This window comes from Phyllobates terribilis, unplaced genomic scaffold (genome assembly GCF_046119375.1).
Source record: "Phyllobates terribilis strain yellow unplaced genomic scaffold, ASM4611937v1 Scaffold_86__1_contigs__length_6382490, whole genome shotgun sequence".
Classification (NCBI taxonomy): domain Eukaryota; kingdom Metazoa; phylum Chordata; class Amphibia; order Anura; family Dendrobatidae; genus Phyllobates; species Phyllobates terribilis.
This window is the reverse complement of record NW_027362846.1, coordinates 5,550,040-5,569,237: the sequence shown is the minus strand read 5'-3', so window position 1 is coordinate 5,569,237 and position 19,198 is coordinate 5,550,040. Positions and strand designations below refer to the sequence as shown.

General features: G+C 49.7%; 1 pseudogene; it reads left to right on the top strand.

Moving 5' to 3' along the window:
• Positions 1-18,720, top strand: part of LOC141197717 (uncharacterized) — a 119,760-nt pseudogene extending 101,040 nt beyond the window's left edge.
• The last annotated feature ends 478 nt before the right edge of the window (positions 18,721-19,198 follow it).

Here is a 19,198-nt window from a genome sequence, read left to right as displayed (position 1 = left end):
ATAGCCAGTGCTTCCCAGTCTCAGATTGGACAGCCGAGCTGTCAATCACCACACTGAGCTATTGCATGCCCCTGTACCAGATGGGACGGTCTAGCTGTCAATCAGAGTGCTGACCGCTCCAGCATGCCCCTGTACAAGATTGTACGGCTGAGCTGTCAGCAACTGCATCCCAGACACAGTGAGGGATGGAACCGTGACAGTACCCCCTTTTCTAAGGGGGGACCACTGGACCCCCAGGCTTCCCAGGAAACTTTAGATGGAAGGCCCTGACAAACCGATCGGCCTTCACACCTCGAGCAGGGACCCATGATCTCTCCTCTGGTCCGTATCCCCTCCTGTGGATAAGGTACTGGAGGGAATTAGACCCTACGAGAATCCACCACTCTCTGAACCTCATACTCCAAGTCACCGTCGACTCACGCTGGAGGAAGCGGGGATGATGGAGACAATATGGAAGGGAGAAATTCCTTTAATAGGGATTTATAGAAGACGTTAGGAATGCAAATGGATGGAGGAAGCTTTAATTTGAATGCTACTGGATTGACCACCTCAATGATCTCATAAGGACCAATAAACTTCGGACCCAACTTTGCCAACGGCACTTTAAATTTAATGTTCCTGGATGACAACCAAACCTTATCCCCAATCTTAAAAACAGGAACCACCAAACGTCTTCTATCGTCTTCAGTTTTTGGCGAGTCTGAGCAGTCCCAATATTCTTTTGAACCTCCTTCCAAACATCCCCAAGTCTTTGTACGGCAACCTCTACCCCAGGACATTCAGAACTAATTCTAGAAAATTCACCAAAATGGGTGAAACGCCGTTTTCCACTCATCCCCCTTCCAGATGCGTATCAAATTGTAAGCCCCTCTAAGATCAAGTTTAGAGAACACCCTGGCCCCTAGAAGCTGATTATATAGGTCAGGGATGAGTTAGAAGTGGGTATTTTTAACCGTGATTTTGTTTAGTTCTCGGAAATCGAGGCAAGGACGGAGACCCCAGTCTTTTCTTTTTTACGATGAAAAATCCGGCAGCTACCGGAGAAGAGGAAGGACGGATATGACCCTTCCGGAAACTTTCATTAACATATTCTTTCATGGCAACCCGTTCAGGCCCAGACAAATTTTAAAGTCGAGCTTTAGGCAATTTGGCACTAGGAATAAGATCAATAGCACAATCATAAGGATGATGGGGAGGTAGTATCTCCCCCTCTTTCTCCGAGAACACATCTCCGAAGTCCTTCAGGTACCTCGGCAGACCCTTCAGACTAGCGGAGCATATTTGTATAGTTTTTAGACATTTCTTGCAACAATTGGAGCTCCATTTAACAATCTCCCTCTGACACCAATCAATCACAGGATTGTGAATCTGCAACCATGGAAGCCCCAGTTCCAACCCAGCAGGCAAATTATCCAATACAAAACATGAGATGGATTCAGAGTGGAGAGCTCCTACTTAAAGAGTGAAATCCACCGTTACCTTCTTAACCAAATTCCGGGATAATGGTGTCTTGTCAAGGGCAAAGATTTGCATGGGTCTTTTTAAACTAACAGTCCCTAACCCTAACTTCAGAATCAGTCCCGAATCAATAAAGTTAGCAGCAGACCCACAGTCAATGAACGCCCACATTGATAACACCTGGATCTCGAAGGATAACACAGTATTTATTACTTTAGTAGAGGACGAAAAAGGTACCTGGGAGTCTGGGTGACCTCCTTGGACGTCATCCAGACTCAGATGTTCTCCTGATGGTTTGCCTGACTGAGGACGAGTTGGGCAATTCTTGAGAAAATGTCCAGAGAGACCATAGTACAGACAGAGTCCGAGATCTTTCTGCGTTTTTTCTCTACAACACGACTCTAATCTCCGATGGCTCCACCTCCAGTAAATGGACCTGCTTCGGGGAAGAATAATGGGCAGCCTGCTGTTCATCCCGTCTCTCATGGATTCTTCGGTCCATTCGTATGGCCTGGGTCATGGCCTCCGCCAGAGAACAAGGGGCATCATGCAGGACCAGGGCGTCCTTAAGGGTTTTGGAAAGGCCTTTGTGGCACAGGCACCTGAGAGCTGCATCGTTCCACAGAACTGCAGTGGACCACTGCCAGAACTCAGTACAGTAGTATCACCTGGGATAATGAACACCTGAAGATAGCCAATGCTTCCCAGTCTCAGATTGGACAGCCGAGTTGTCAATCACCAGACTGAACTATTGCACGCCCCTGTACCAGATTGGACAGTCGAGCTGTCAATCACAAAACTGACATTGGACGGCTGAGCTGTTAGCAACTGCGTCCCAGACACAGTGAGGGGTGGAACTGTGACACCAATCTACCAGAACCACAGCTAAAAACTGCTCTCTGTAAATAGTCCAACCGTTCTTTCAAGCACACATACACAGGGCGAGCATTAGGGAGGGTATTATTCCACAGAGCTCAGGTCTCATTGTTTGAGCGTTTAATCAATTTATATAGTTGGTATAGCAGGTGGCTCTTGTAAATAAACATCTAGCTGGCTTTAGTATAATATGCAATTAGCATAGTAACAAACATGATTTTGCTTCAGAACCAAGAGAAGACAACATTAAGGGTTATACAAATTCTGATCTGTTCTTCTTGACCCACCACAGAAACACACACAAGTTCTAAAGTCAACGCAAACACAGTAGTGCATTTCTCTTGGCTTAACAAATCTAAATGTCTAGCTGATTAAGATAAGAAGCTGTTTCGTCACAATGCTCCACATTAGCTTGGAGAAGGAAGAGGTGGCACTCTTTCTCACATAAAATTCTCCTTTATTCAAACATGTTAAAACATGGAAGTGGAGAAGCGGGTCTTCTCATGGACAACGACCGTTTCACGTCCAAATGACGCTTGAACGGGGCGAAGTGTCATTTGGATGTGAAACCGCCACTTCTTCCTTCTCTATGCCAATTTGAAAAGTTCTAATCTAAGGCTGGGGTCACACGAACATTTAAAAAAAAAAAGTACACCTCGTACACACACGGCTCCGCTCCATACACCTCGTACACACACGGCTCCGCTCCATACACCTCGTACACACACGGCTCCGCTCCGTACACCCCGTACACACACGGCTCCGCTCCGTACACCCCGTACACATACGGCTCTGCTCCGTACACCTCGTACACACTCGGCTCTGCTCCGTACTCCTCGTACACACGCGGCTCCGCTCCGTACACCTCGTACACACGCGGCTCCGCTCCGTACACCTCGTACACACGCGGCTCCGCTCCGTACACCTCGTACACACGCGGCTCCGCTCCGTACACCTCGTACACACGCGGCTCCGCTCCGTACACCTCGTACACACGCGGCTCCGCTCCGTACACCTCGTACACACGCGGCTCCGCTCCGTACTCCTCGTACACACGCGGCTCCGCTCTGTACACCCCGCACACACGCGGCTCCGCTCCGTACATCCCGTACACACACGGCTCCGCTCCGTACGCCTCGTACACACACGGCTCTGCTCCGTACGCCTCGTACACACACGGCTCTGCTCCGTACGCCTCGTACACACACGGCTCTGCTCCGTACGCCTCGTACACACACAGCTCTGCTCCGTACGCCTCGTACACACACGGCTCTGCTCCGTACGCCTCGTACACACATGGCTACACTCCGTACGCCTCGTACACACACGGCTCCGCTCCGTACGCCTCGTACACACACGGCTGCGCTCCGTACGCCTCGTACACACACGGCTGCGCTCCGTACGCCTCATACACACACGGCTCCGCTCCGTACGCCTCGTACACACACGGCTCCGCTCCGTACACCTCGTACACACACGGTTCCGCTCCGTACACCTCGTACACACACGGTTCCGCTCCATACATGTCGTACACACGCGGCTCCGCTCCATACATGTCGTACACACGCGGCTCTGCTCCGTACACCTCGTACACACACGGCTCTGCTAAGTACAGCTCGTACACACGGCTCCGCTCCTTACACCTCGTACACACGCGGCTCCGCTCCGTACACCTCGTACACACGCGGCTCTGCTCCGTACACCTCGTACACACGCGGCTCCGCTCCGTACACCTCGTACACACACGGCTCTGCTCCGTACAGCTCGTACACACGGCTCCGCTCCTTACACCTCGTACACACGCGGCTCCGCTCCGTACACCTCGTACACACGCGGCTCCGCTCCGTACACCTCGTACACACACGGCTCCGCTCCGTACAGCTCGTACACACGGCTCCGCTCCTTACACCTCGTACACACGTGGCTCCGCTCCGTACAGCTCGTTCACACGCGGCTCCGCTCCGTACACCTCGTACACACACGGCTCTGCTCCGTACACCTCGTACACATGCGGCTCCGCTCCGTACACCTCGTACACACACCTCGTACACACGCGGCTCTGTTCCGTACACCTCGTACACACGCGGCTCCGCTCCGTACACCTCGTACACACGGCTCCGCTCCGTACACCTCGTACACACGCGGCTCCGCTCCGTACACCTCGCACACACGCGGCTCTGCTCCGTACACCTCGTACACACGCGGCTCTGCTCCGTACACCTCGTACACATGCGGCTCCGCTCCGTACACCTCGTACACACGCGGCTCTGCTCCGTACACCTCGTACACACGCGGCTCTGCTCCGTACACCTCGTACACACGCGGCTCTGCTCCGTACACCTCGTACACACGGCTCCGCTCCGTACGCCTCGCACACACGCGGCTCTGCTCCGTACGCCTCGTACACACGCGGCTCCGTTCCGTATGCCTCGTACACACACGGCTCTGCTCCGTACGCCTCGTACACACACAGCTCTGCTCCGTACGCCTCGTACACACACGGCTCTGCTCCGTACGCCTCGTACACACATGGCTACACTCCGTACGCCTCGTACACACACGGTTCCGCTCCGTACACCTCGTACACACACGGTTCCGCTCCATACATGTCGTACACACGCAGCTCCGCTCCGTACATGTCGTACACACGCGGCTCTGCTCCGTACACCTCGTACACACACGGCTCTGCTCAGTACAGCTCGTACACACGGCTCCGCTCCTTACACCTCGTACACACGCGGCTCTGCTCCGTACACCTCGTACACACGCGGCTCTGCTCCATACACCTCGTACACACGCGGCTCCGCTCCGTACACCTCGTACACACACGGCTCCGCTCCGTACACCTCGTACACACACGGCTCTGCTCCGTACACCTCGTACACATGCGGCTCCGCTCCGTACACCTCGTACACACGCGGCTCTGTTCCGTACACCTCGTACACACGCGGCTCCGCTCCGTACACCTCGTAGACACGGCTCCGCTCCGTACACCTTGTACACACGCGGCTCCGCTCCGTACACGTCGCACACACGCGGCTCTGCTCCGTACACCTCGTACACACACGGCTCTGCTCCGTACACCTCGTACACATGCGGCTCCGCTCCGTACACCTCGTACACACGCGGCTCTGCTCCGTACACCTCGTACACACGGCTCCGCTCCGTACGCCTCGCACACACGCGGCTCTGCTCCGTACGCCTCGTACACACGCGGCTCTGCTCCGTACGCCTCGTACACACGCGGTTCCGTTCCGTATGCCTCGTACACCTCGTACACACGCGGCTCCGCTCCGTACACGTCGCACACACGCGGCTCTGCTCCGTACACCTCGTACACACACGGCTCTGCTCCGTACACCTCGTACACATGCGGCTCCGCTCCGTACACCTCGTACACACGCGGCTCTGCTCCGTACACCTCGTACACACGCGGCTCTGCTCCGTACACCTCGTACACACGGCTCCGCTCCGTACGCCTCGCACACACGCGGCTCTGCTCCGTACGCCTCGTACACACGCGGCTCTGCTCCGTACGCCTCGTACACACGCGGCTCCGTTCCGTATGCCTCGTACACCTCGTACACACGCGGCTCTGCTCCGTACACCTCGTACACACGCGGCTCTGCTCCGTACACCTCGTACACACACGGCTCTGCTCCGTACACGTCGTACACACACGGCTCTGCTCCGTACACCTTGTACACACGCGGCTCTGCTCCGTACACCTCGTACACACGCGGCTCTGCTCCGTACACCTCGTACACACGCGGCTCCGCTCCTTACACCTCGTACACACGCGGCTCTGCTCCGTACACCTCGTACACACGCGGCTCTGCTCCATACACCTCGTACACACGCGGCTCCGCTCCGTACACCTCGTACACACACGGCTCCGCTCCGTACAGCTCGTACACACGCGGCTCTGCTCCGTACACCTCGTACACACGCGGCTCCGCTCCGTACACCTCGTACACACGCGGCTCTGCTCCGTACACCTTGTACACACGCGGCTCTGCTCCGTACACCTCGTACACACGCGGCTCTGCTCCGTACACCTCGTACACACGCGGCTCTGCTACATCCACACTGTAAACCCCTCCTGACCCCACACATAAACTTCAGCTCATCCAGCACCATGACAACCAGCACAGCAGAGTCCTGCATCCACTGAGGCCCCTGATCATGTGACTCCTGACTCCTCCCCTCCTGTGACCTCATCACAGCTCCTGTGCGCACAGAGCAGCCATATATGTGGTGGCGGCTCTGCAGGTGGAGGTATGTGGAGTCTCCATTACTCTCTATCAGGATTAGCCGTTATTCACACTCGTGCGTCTATTTTATGTCTGCTTTTCTTGCATGGTGAAATAAATCATCCCTCTGATTGACAGCTGGCTGCTCGCAGGGAGGCTGCTGACAATCAGTGTGATGTCGTCAGTCACGTCCCATCAAGAAAGCAGAGCCAAAGAGAAGCCGCTGCTCCGTCTACGTGACTCATCAGGAGCCGCAGAGTCACCAGCAGGAGCAGTCCGTGACCGCTCTGTTCAGACAGACATTGAGGCAGGCAGTTAGGAACTATCTGCCTTTCACTTTTAATATGTTCGTGTTCACACCACAAGTGCAGCGTTCAGGCCGAACCTCCTCCAGTCCTCAAAGCGGAATTCATTAATGGCCGCCATAAAAATCCACTACTCACTAGTTTCTTCTTCCGACATCATCCAGGATCAGATCCACAGATTACTGCTTTATACCAGAATCAGTGATTGTATTATTACATAGAATTATTGATGACGTTACATCTTCTCATCTTCTTCTCATTCAGGTCTCTACAATATCGGATCCTCTCAGTGAAGATCTTCTATATAAGAGACGTTTCCTGTCAAAGATGGATATGGACAGAGACAAGATGGCGGAGAGGATATTCCACCTCACCCTAGAGATCCTCTTCCGGATTACTGGAGAGGTGAGAGATTCTGATGACGTCACATTACATCATTCTTATCTATGGGAATAACAGATGGACAGAACTGGAGAGGTGAGGACTCTGGAAATGTCTGGAGGGAGATTTATTAATGTGTCTCTCCATAACCAGGATTACACAGTAGTGAAGAAGACCTCTAGTGAGCGCTGTCAGGACCCTGTGTCTGAGGGATGGGGAAGACCCCTGAGCCCAATCATGGGACCTCCACCTCACCCCCTGATACATGAGGACATCAATGACCAGAAGATCCTAGAACTCACCTACAAGATGATTGAGCTGCTGACTGGAGAGGTGACACTGCTGGGAATGCTGGGACATTATACAGTAACGCTATGAAGGGATCCGGAGGATGACAGTATCATTGTATGTGTCAGGTTCCTATAAGGTGTCAGGATGTCGCCGTCTATTTCTCCATGGAGGAGTGGGAGTATTTAGAAGGACACAAAGATCTGTACAAGGACGTCATGATTGAGGTTCCCCAGCCCCTCTCATCACCAGGTAATAGACAGGACTAAATACACACGGCCTATAATTATCTGTATGTAAAGAATGAATTCAGTCCCTGTATGTGTTTCCCCCAGATCTATCCAGTAAGAGGACAACACCAGAGAGATGTCCCCGTCCTCTTCTTCCACAGGACTGTAAACACGAAGACCCCAATGTTCCTCAGGATCATCAGGTAGATGGAGAGAAGGTGTCATGAGATCTCCCGTATGATGTGTAGACGGCTGTGAAGGTCTTGTGCTCAGTCTTGTTTTTCCCCTTCTCCCATGACAGCACCACCTAAGAGAGAGGGTATCCGCCCATCAAGGACAGGAAACCTACTGAATAAAAGGGTGGTACCTCGCCTCCTCATCAGTTTGGTTTCCTGTCCTTGAAGGAACCTAAAGAGTAAAGGAATGGTACAATTGAATTTATCCAAGTCTGGTTGGTGTCCGCAAGGATCCGGGAGACGCCACCGCCGGCCAGGAGTTTGCAGTGTGTGGTTACATGACCTCTTTGTTGAACCGTCTCCAGCTGACACGCTGTCACAGGTCTACGCATGCCGGGGCATGTGGTTGGCGTACCCTGTATCAAGTGCGCCGGAGCCATGACCACCCGGGTCTGCTCAAGCGTGTGGCGCATTAGTGAGGTATCTAGAGGGACCCGGTGACTAAGTGTGCCGGAAAGCAGTACGGCAGTAAAATGCCGGGTCTGTGTGGCGCCCTTCTGCGCATTGGTGCCACAGATCCCAGAGGGGTGCATGGATGGACTTCTCCACAAGAGGCCCTCACAGCATACACACACCTCCACCCTACCACCTCAGACCAGCAGAGGGAGCCTGGATAGGGACATATATATACAGAGGGTGGAGTTAGGTAGGCAGTCTGCTGCAGCCAGAACAGAACACAGTTCTCAGTTAGCAGTCTGTTGAGAGGAGTCCCTGCAGGAGCTAGATTGCAGTGGAGCTCAGTCAGTCCAGACTCAGAGAGCTCAAGCTAGTGAGCCTAGGGCGTGCCGACGCCAAAAGAGCTGCGAAGCTCAGCGTGCCTGCTGCAGTGTGTAGCCTAGTGAGGGCCCCGAGTGTGGTCGAAGGCGAGTGGAGAAAATAACATAGGGGGCAGAGGAGCTTTACCCGCTCACCCCAAGAACATATACCGGACACCGGGTCCGCGTCTGCAGGGATTCTTTACACCCAACAAAAACAACTGGAACCCCTGGCGAACTATATGTCCCAGGTTCACCAAAAGCTGTTCACATACCAGGGTCAGGAGTCACGGAGGCCTAGAGACCAGGGAGTGCATCTCCAACAGAAGGCCCTACCACCAGGACAGCAGGTGCAAGACAGAGATCAAGTTAGGCCTAGCTCCAGGCAGGTCAGAAACTTACCAAGAAAAGGCAAGGAACAGGAGGCCCTACACCCGCTCACTGGGGAGAGTCCTGATATGCACCCTTCACCCTAAAGTGCCCTGGATCGTGCCTGAAACACCACCAGTAAAGGTACTGAAGGAACTGTCGTGTACTGCCTATTCTTCCTCTGACCCGGCTGGGTCCCCTCTGTCCTGCATCCCTACACTGCACTGAGGCCCCGCTCCACCTGTGGGGAGCCATACCAAGGAAGCTGCTTGAACCGGCCTCAGAGGACTGTCGCAGCGCTGGTGATCCAATGACGTCCTGTATTCCAGCAGTAGAATGGGCCGAGATACACTCCAGACATTTGCCATAGGACATTATAAGGGGCAAAAAAAGACTCAAGGGCTGTTTGGTGGGAAAGATAATACTTTCCCCGGGGACTATCGATTCCATAACATTGTGGTCGGAAACAGAGAATCTGTCAGAGGGAGTCCCTTGGCCATATCAGATCAAGGATACAATAACGACAGAATCAAGCTCGGATGAACGGGGAGCACATCTGAGGGATTGCGTAGTCCAGGGAGTCTGGTCAAAAAACGAAAAAGGTTATTCGTCAAATATGAAGGAGTTGCTGGCAGTAAGGAACGCAATAATGAAGTTCCTTTATTTCCTGAAAGCGCATCATGTCTGCATCATGTCAGACAACCGGACAACAGTTGTCTACATCAACCATCAGGGGTGCACGAGATCCCGCGCTCTTTCTAATGTTGGTGGCGGAAGAGATCCTTCAGTTTGCGGAACAACATCGGTTGATACTGACAGCACTTCACATAATAGGGAAGGAAAGCAAAAGCAGATTTCCTGAATTGAATCCCACTAAAATAAGGGGAATGGGAACTAAATTCGGCAGTATTCCAACAGATTGTGGATCGTTGGGGCCAGCCAAATGTAGACCTGTTTTGCAAACAGACAAAACAGGAAAATAGGGAAGTTCTGCTCTCCGGATCCAAGAAAAAAAACCATACGCAGTGGATACTCTGCAGATTTCTTGGGATTTCAACATGGCCTACGCCTTACCCCCATTGATGTTAATTTCCACAGTGTTGAGGAAAGTCAGGAAGGAGCAAGTGAGAATCATTCTGATTGCTCCATGGATAAGGATGATGTCAATATTGGATCCCTGGATCCTCCCAGATGTTCCGGAACTCCTCAGTCAGGGTCCAGTTTTCCATTCGCAGACATCAAGACTTCATTTGACGGCCTGGAGTTTGAAAGGGCATTATTGATTCAGAAGGGTTTCTGCCCGAACTTAGTCTCTACTCTGCTTAAAAGCAGAAAACCAGTAACAACTAAGATATGTTGGAAAACCTGGACAAAGTGTTAGGCTAGTCCGGGATAAACCTTGGAAGGTAAAATACCAATAAATGCTATATTACAATTTCTCCAGAAAGGTATGGAAACAAGCTTATCTACCAGTACTCTTAGGGTGCAGTTGTTGGCCCTAGGGGCCTTATATAACTATAATTAGGCGGCTAATAGGTGGATTATTAGATTCATCAAAGCATGTGACGGATGCAGGCCAATACCTGCCCCAAGAATACCTCCTTGGGATTTAAATCTGGTCTTAGAAGCATTAACTAAACTAACTTTGAACCACTAAAAGTATTGCCAGTCAAGACACTCACCTTAAATACGGTGATATTTGTAGCTCTAACATCGGCGACGTACAGGCGTTATCGGTTAACCATCCATTTACGCAGATTGCTGATGATAGGCTGGGTCTAGTCTTAATACAACTCTATCTCCCAAAATTGGCCACCAAATTTCATAGAAGCCAGGAATTTAAAATCCTAAAAATGCAGAGGAGCAGAGGCTTCACACCCTAGATGTTAAACAGGTTCTGGTAGAGTACGTTGCTGTGATGAAAAAAATGAAGCCTTGTTTGTTTCCTTCCAGGGAGTTAGGAAAGGCCTCAAAATAACAAGGGGTACACTAGCTGGATGGATCAGGGAGGCCATTAGGTTAGCCTACTCCTCTAGTAATAGGTCAGTTTCAGAGAACTTGAAGGCTCATTCTACCAGGGCCGAAACGACCTCCTGGGCAGAGGAGGAAGAAGTGTCTATCGGCAGGATATGTAAGGCGGTTACATGGTCCTCTCCTTCCACCTTCTATAAGCATTACCGACTTGATCTGTCTTCTTCTGATGATCTATCCTTTGGGAGAAAGGTGTCAGAAGCGTTGATCCCTCCATAAGGTGTTTGTTCTATACAAATCTCTCAGGTGGTGCTGTCATGGGAGAAGGGGAAAAATTGTAGTTACTTACCGGTAATGGGATTTTACAAAGCCCATGACAGAACCCTCATATTCCCTCCCTTTTATCACTGGTTGGTGTGCTCTACGTTATTGGGTATATAGTTGGGAATGTTTTGGTTGGTGATGTTTGTATTAGTAACTATCTGGAGGTCCTCTCATGCTCTGAAACCCAACTGATGCAGAGGAGAGGTACCGCCTTATTCAGTAGGTTTCCTGTCCTTGTTGGGCAGATGCCCTCCCTCTCAGGTGGTGCTGTCATAGTTCCATTATCAGTAAGTAACTAAGATTTTATCCCCCAGTATTATATGTTTTATACTTGAGAACGGTGGAGATGGCAGGATTAGAGCTGATCATAGATGGGACTTCTCATCTGTCTGTGACTTTTACAATATTTGTTTCAGGGTGAAGATCTGACCCATATTAATACTACAGAGACATATGTGAGGGATGATGAGCGGTGTAAGGAGGAGATTCCTACATATGACCACCCAGGTGAGTAGAGACCACTAAATGCATAGAGGTCACAGGTGAAATAAAATCATGTAATAATCTGTGTCCTGACCGGATTTGTTATCTGTATATTAATTGTTCATTAAAGAATACTGCGACTTAGATGACTTTATATAAGGCCGACATGGATACTGTTCTTGTGGCAAGTGCTGCAGGTCGAAAATATCTGGAATAAGTTTTGTAAACTTAATTGATGAATTATATAAAATGAATGCCCCTTTATTCTGCCAATACATTTCTTATAACTAAGAATCTTAGAAAAAAAAATTAAAAGCTAGCTGAAGTTTTCTGGTTCCGCGCTGTATTATCTAAACAATCAATTATATTATTCTGAAAATAAAGTCTAAAAAAAAATTGTTAAGCAATGCAGAAAAATGCCCAAATTCCCAATTTTGCCAATAAATTAAAAACCACAGCTCTTTATGCAAAAATAATTCCCCATATACAAGTAATAGATCACGTAGGCAGAGGCCTGTCAATCTAAGACAGCGGGCGGAGAGAAGCCGCCGGGAACCCGCCTGTCCGACTAGTCTATTAAAATATGAATTTCTCTGAAATACTGCAGTGTTTCAGAATGAAACGTACCTGGCCGACATCATACAGCCAGTGTCTTCTGTACACCGTCCGCACGTCGGGAGCCACTGGGGACCAACATGGCAGCCACGGGGGACTTTACCAGACCCAAAGCTGCAATAATAACTCATGGGGGGGGAAGCGATGTGTACCTAACTATTTAAATGCCACTCAGCCACTGCTGCTAAAGGCAGATGGTGGCTGTGTAACAAAATTCCTACACCGCCTCGACCACATGGCATAATTTTACATTATGTGATTCCAAATAGATTAATAAATAAATTCAGTCTTTCATCTGATTTAATGGCAGTGCTTCTCCATTCATTACCATACTGCTCCACCGCGCTGCCCTGCTCCACCGCGCTGCCCTGCTCCACCGCGCTGCCCTGCTCCATCGCGCTGCCCTGCTCCACTGCGCTGCCGTGCCCCATCGCGCTGCCCTGCTCCACCACGCTGCCCTGCCCCATCGCGCTGCCCTGCTCCACTGCGCTGCCCTGCTCCACTGCGCTGCCCTGCTCCACTGCGCTGCCCTGCTCCACCGCGCTGCCCTGCTCCACCGCGCTGCCCTGCTCCACCACGCTGCCCTGCCCCATCGCGCTGCCCTGCTCCACTGCGCTGCCCTGCCCCATCGCGCTGCCCTGCCCCATCGCGCTGCCCTGCCCCATCGCGCTGCCCTGCTCCTCTGCGCTGCCCTGCCCCACCGCGCTGCCCTGCTCCTCTGCGCTGCCCTGCTCCTCTGCGCTGCCCTGCTCCACCGCGCTGCCCTGCTCCACCGTGCTGCCCTGCTCCACCGTGCTGCCCTGCTCCACCGCGCTGCCCTGCTCCACCGCGCTGCCCTGCTCCACCACGCTGCCCTGCTCCACCGCGCTTCCCTGCTCCACCGCGCTGCCCTGCTCCACCGCGCTGCCCTGCTCTGTGCTAAAGTGCATTTAATGGTCAACTCTGAAATTAGAAAACTGTGTAGTGCCCTAATATCAGTATCTTGCTCTATCGATAGATTGAGATCTATTTTGGCATCACACTTTTAGTTGGTTAATGACTAAATTTTGCTATTTCATATAGAAATACTAATAAATATAACATTAACAATATAAAGATACAGTTACATTATTACAAATATATTTGTTTTATTCTTGGCAGACGTCTTTACCGGGAACTCAGAGAGACATATGATATCCTCAGATTTGAAAGGATATGATCATGGTATCACACCAGAAACATATGAAGAGCATGCCATTGCTTCAGATACAACCTCAGCCCTTCACAGAAAAGATCTATTTTATGATCAACAGGTCCTATCCTCTGATTCAGTACAGAATATTGAGCTAAGTAAAAGTCGCAGAAAGGGAGTTAAGGAGCGGAGAGCTCACTCAGGGGTGAAGCCATTTTCATGTTCAGAATGTTGGAAACCTTTTAATTATAAATCAGATCTTGTTATGCATCAGAGAATTCACACAGGGGAGAAGCCATATTCATGTTCAGAATGTGGGAAATGTTTTATTCGGAAAGCGCATCTTAAGAACCACCAGAAAACCCACACAGGGGAGAAGCCTTTTTCATGTTCAGAATGTGGGAAATGTTTTACAGAGAAATCAAGTCTTATCAAACATCAGAGAACCCACACCGGGGAGAAGCCTTTTTCATGTTCAGAATGTGGGAAATGTTTTATTCGGAAAGAGCATCTTGATAGCCACCAGAAAACCCACACAGGGGAGAAGCCTTTTTCATGTTCAGAATGTGGGAAATGTTTTATTCGGAAAGCGCATCTTGATATCCACCAGAGAACCCACACAGGGGAGAAGCCTTTTTCATGTTCAGAATGTGGGAAATGTTTTATTCGGAAAGATCATCTTGATAACCACCAGAAAACCCACACAGGGGAGAAGCCATTTCCATGTTCAGAATGTGGGAAATGTTTTATTTGGAAAGCGGATCTTGATATCCACCAGAGAACCCACACAGGGGAGAAGCCTTTTTCATGTTCAGAATGTGGGAAATGTTTTGTTCGGAGAGAGCATCTTGACAACCACCAGAAAACCCACACAGAGGAGGAGCCTTTTTTATGTTCAGAATGTGGGAAATGTTTTCGCTTTCAATCAGATTTTGTTATACATCACAGAATTCTTACAGAAGAGAAACCATATTGATGTTCAGAATGTGGGAAATATTACAGGGTGTCATCGCCACATAATGTGAGACGTTCTGAGACGTTGTGCGTGTTTCAAATTGAATTGTAAAATTAAATTGTAAAATTCAAATATGTGCAAGGAAGAACTACATCTGATACATTTGAGCATCAGGGCAGATCTGTCTTTTATTGCACAATCGGTCACTTATATAGCTTATTAATAGTCATACATGGTAACAATATAATTGGCTCAGCTTATCTCTACATATGTGCTGTCATTAGCATACATACTGTACATCTCATTGGCTAAAGGTAATTCTGTCTACACCCAGCTTTCTGACTTTAGGGATATCTCACTTTCTAGTTTCTGTTTTCTCGAAGTCTTTAGACAAAGACATTCCAAAGATTTTTATCTTACATACCAGCTTAAACTCCATTTTAGTAAGCAGAAGATACATGTACAAAAATCAAAATGGAGTCAGGATACATAAAGTATAAAGCCTGCTCTCACAATTCCCTTCTCTTGTATCAGTGGGTGGCTATTCCAGCCGAAGTGCCCGTCTACAGATTTCCCCAGATACATTCTCCTCCTCTAATAGAAGAAGCCGGTCTTCCTACACTGCTTCACCGGATTCTCCGGATCGGTCTGTCTGTCACACCATCGGATGGACACATATACACACATACTCAAGCTACAACAAGCAAGGAAACTATAAGTGTGCACATTCATGTGCTGGTCAGAGTTGACATCCAACAGTTTGTCATTGTAGATATAATTTATCCAGTCCACATTTTTATTCGCTGTAACGATGGGGAATAACGATTCAAGTCCAGCTACTACTTGATCTCTGGCTTTGAACTCGTCCGGTACTCCTCTTGGAAGCTCAATAGAGTCAATGTACATGTGAGGGTCGAAAGAAGTAGGAATGCTGATGTCACACTTGTGTCTCCAATTTTCTGTTGCATATTTGTGGAGCTTGTCTGTATTTGGAGTCACAATCTGGAGTGATATCAGGAATTTAACAATAGCACAAGAGCTTTCCCATCCCACTGGCAGTACTGGATAAAAGTCACCATATTCCCAAGTCAGCCTTAGCTACCGTCTGATTTTAGAGGGCCTAAGTTAGTGGTGGTGTTAGGACTTCAGTAGGAGGAACCTAAATGCTTTAGTTCAATGGTACATGTTAAATTCTGGAAACAAGTGTACATCCCAGGTCCACTGGCCTTTACATTTTTAGGGTTCATAAGGTGATACAACTGCTGGAGCAGATTACACTCTGAAGTATTTTCTCCTTCTGTTGCAGAAAATAGCAGAATTGGGCAGGAGAAAACAATGAGGTTTGTCTAGTTACTTATAGGGCAGGGCACCAGGAATAAGTCTTTGGAAGTCTTAAGTTGCAGGGTCTCAGTCTTATTTAGAATAGGTCGGTCCCTGATATCTTTAAGGTAAAATTGTCCTAATCAGTCAGTGCACCCCAAGATATTTATGCCCATCACATATGTAGTCCTGCGTCCGTAACAGAGGGGTTCTCTATCGTCAAGTATAGGGGAAGACAGTTGTCAGACTTACAAGTAAGACAGGACCCTACTGTACAACGTTTGGACATGTATTCTGGTTGTAGCATAGTCATTCTAGTAAGGAGGCTTATACCCTTGCTGTCGGTCTTTTCTTGGGCTACAGAAGGGTTATAGGCCCAGTCTACCCCAGTGTTCCACCCCACTATACTCCAGGACTTGCAATCAGATATATACTTTTGGGTGAGTCTATAGGTTTGCCCACACAGCCACTCCTTCCTAGGGCAGGAGACCATGTTTCACAAGTCAAATTCACAACGGACTACTGGGTCTGAGGTATCAAACCAGAAAGTGGTAACTAGCTCCCCATTCTTTCTCTCTTGGGACATAGTCCTCTATGAGCCCCCATTTATCTGGATAAGGCAGAGGGTGTGCGTCCACATCACTCGGTGGCTTTCTTGTCTCAGCTGTCCTCCTGCAGTGTGAGGTGTGGATCCAGTTGGGTTTTCTCTCAAACTTTACAGCCGTCTCAGTTGTCATCAAGACTTGTAAGGGTCCATCAAATCGAGGCTTAAGGGCTCTCCTGATGTGTCTTTTGACCACCACCCAGCTTGCAGGGGGTGGCACCCTTCCACAGAATCTGGATCTAGAAAACTCGAGAATATATGTTAGACAAGTATTTTGTAAGTTCAATAACATAAGAAGACAGCCTATCATGTTGCATCTTGAGCCGCTGTGGAAAATACAACCCTAGCCTAGGGGCTGACCCAAATAACAACTGATATAGGCTGAGGACTGCCTTTTTGTTGGGAATATACCTGACTGAGAAGAGTGCAAGGGGCAAGCATTCTATCCATTATCTGCCCGTTTCAGCCATGGCTTTCTGGATTTTCAGTTTCAGGGTCCCATTCAATCTCTACTCTACCACTACTTTGTGGATGGTATAGTATGAAGGCCTTTTTCACTCCCAGGGAGGGCGTTATTTCCTGCATTGCGTCTCCGGTAAAGTGGGTGCTTCTGTCACTCTTTATGGTCTCAGGCACCCGTATCTGCAGAACACTTATTAGATTTGTCTCTTTGCTGTAGCCTTGGTGATGGCTTTACATACAGGGTACGCTTCTGTACATCCTGAGAAGAGGACATCACACACAAGTACATACTCGTAGGTTTGCATCTTGGGAAGTTGAATGTAGTCCTTCTGAAGATACTGGAACGGGTACAGGGGCCTCGTTGTGTGTCTCATACGTGTCTTTTTGATGCGTCTCATGTTGATTGCACAGGTCAGACAGCCTTGAACGTGTTTGGCTGCGGTGACACTGAACCCAGGAGCATACCAATGGCAGTGGACGAGGTCTGTCATGACAGTCTTTGACTGGTGGGTATTGCCGTGGGTAGCGTGAGCCATCATGAGATACAGAACTCGGGAAAGGCAAACTTTGACCCCGACGTGCCAGAGTCCTTCTGGTGACTGCACGGCTCCCTTCTCTTGTCATCTGGCAAATTCTTCAACACCAACCTGTTGTAGCTTCTGGAGAAGGTCGAAGGTCACCGGTGGGTCTGCGGCTGAAACCATCTGTGCAGCTGCCACCTTGGCAGGGTTGTCTCTTGATTGGCAAGCTGCCGATTTTTCAGCCTGGTTGGCCAGGTGGTTGCCTTTAGATGTAGTTGAGATGACCTTTGACTTTCACCATGGCAACTTTCTCGGGTAGAGCTGGGCCTCCATCAGCCGTTGGACGGATTTATCATTCTTGATAGGCTTACTCGCTACTGCGAGGAAAGAACCAGCTCTCCATATAGGTACATAATCAGGAAAGCAAAGCGGCTGTCTGTATAAATCGTGGCAGTCTGATCTTTAGCACATCTGCAGGCTTGTTCAAGGGCACTGAGTTCTGCTTCATGGGAGGACATGTGTGAGGGCAGCTACTCTGCTTCTATGGTTTCATGAAGGGAAACAGCAGCATATCCGGTGTAGAACCGGGCATCCATACCGCGATCCATCCACAAAGAGCTCATGGTCTGGGTTATCTAGTGGGACATCGGTAACTTGACTGAAACCCCCCCGTGGAACATTATTGTTCCTCTTGTTGCTTAACTAGCAGATCACCCACATTACCACTACCATCCCCTCTCCCCCCTCCAGAGGCAACAAGGTGGCTGGATTCAGAGTAGTGCAACGTGAATGGTGAGGTTATCAAGCATAAAGAGGGCACATTAAAGACTGAGATGTCAAGCAATACGCAGAAAGAATGGCAGTAACAGCATGAGAGATGTAAATAGTGAGAGAAAGTTAAAAGAAATCCCCGCAGACTGATACAGCAGAAATAGGATTCTGAGTGAGACACTGAATCTCCCCCTCCCTGCTGGAGAAGGAGGAAAGCTTTCATTAGTACACAATTATAACGTGAAATTACTTTGTCCTTGCCTGGACTGATCGTACATAAGAGGGGCTCTGGACCAGGTTTTTGCCTTGTTATTCAGGGCATTTGTTGCTTCCACACTCTTTTCATTATATACATTATACTTACCTTCTGATGGCCCCCGGTGTCCTTAGCGATGCGTCTTGGCTTGCCGGCAGCTCGCCATGGTCTAAAAAGGACCTGCCATGGCATCATTTAGCCGACGTCAGCCTCTGCCTTCCAGGACTCTTGCCTTCCAAGCCTCTGGCCCTCCAAGGCTACTGGGATCGCTTACACCTAAGGATCCAGCCTCTGCCTTTCAGGCTTCACCAGGCTTCACCAGGCTTCAATAGGCCTCACTAGGCCTCACACTCTAGCGGTGTCCCACACGGGAACAGGCCTCACGCCTTACACACCTGTCTCAAAACAGGGTTTATATATCTTCCAATACACACAGGACCTGGGCTGATGTCACAGTCATGTGATCAGACCTTCTGTGTGCACAGGACCTGTGCGATGTCACAGTCATGTGACCAGTCACCTGAGGGAGGTACATGGTCGGCCAAAACACACCCTGGACCATTACAGTAATTCTGCTGCATTACATATCCCCCC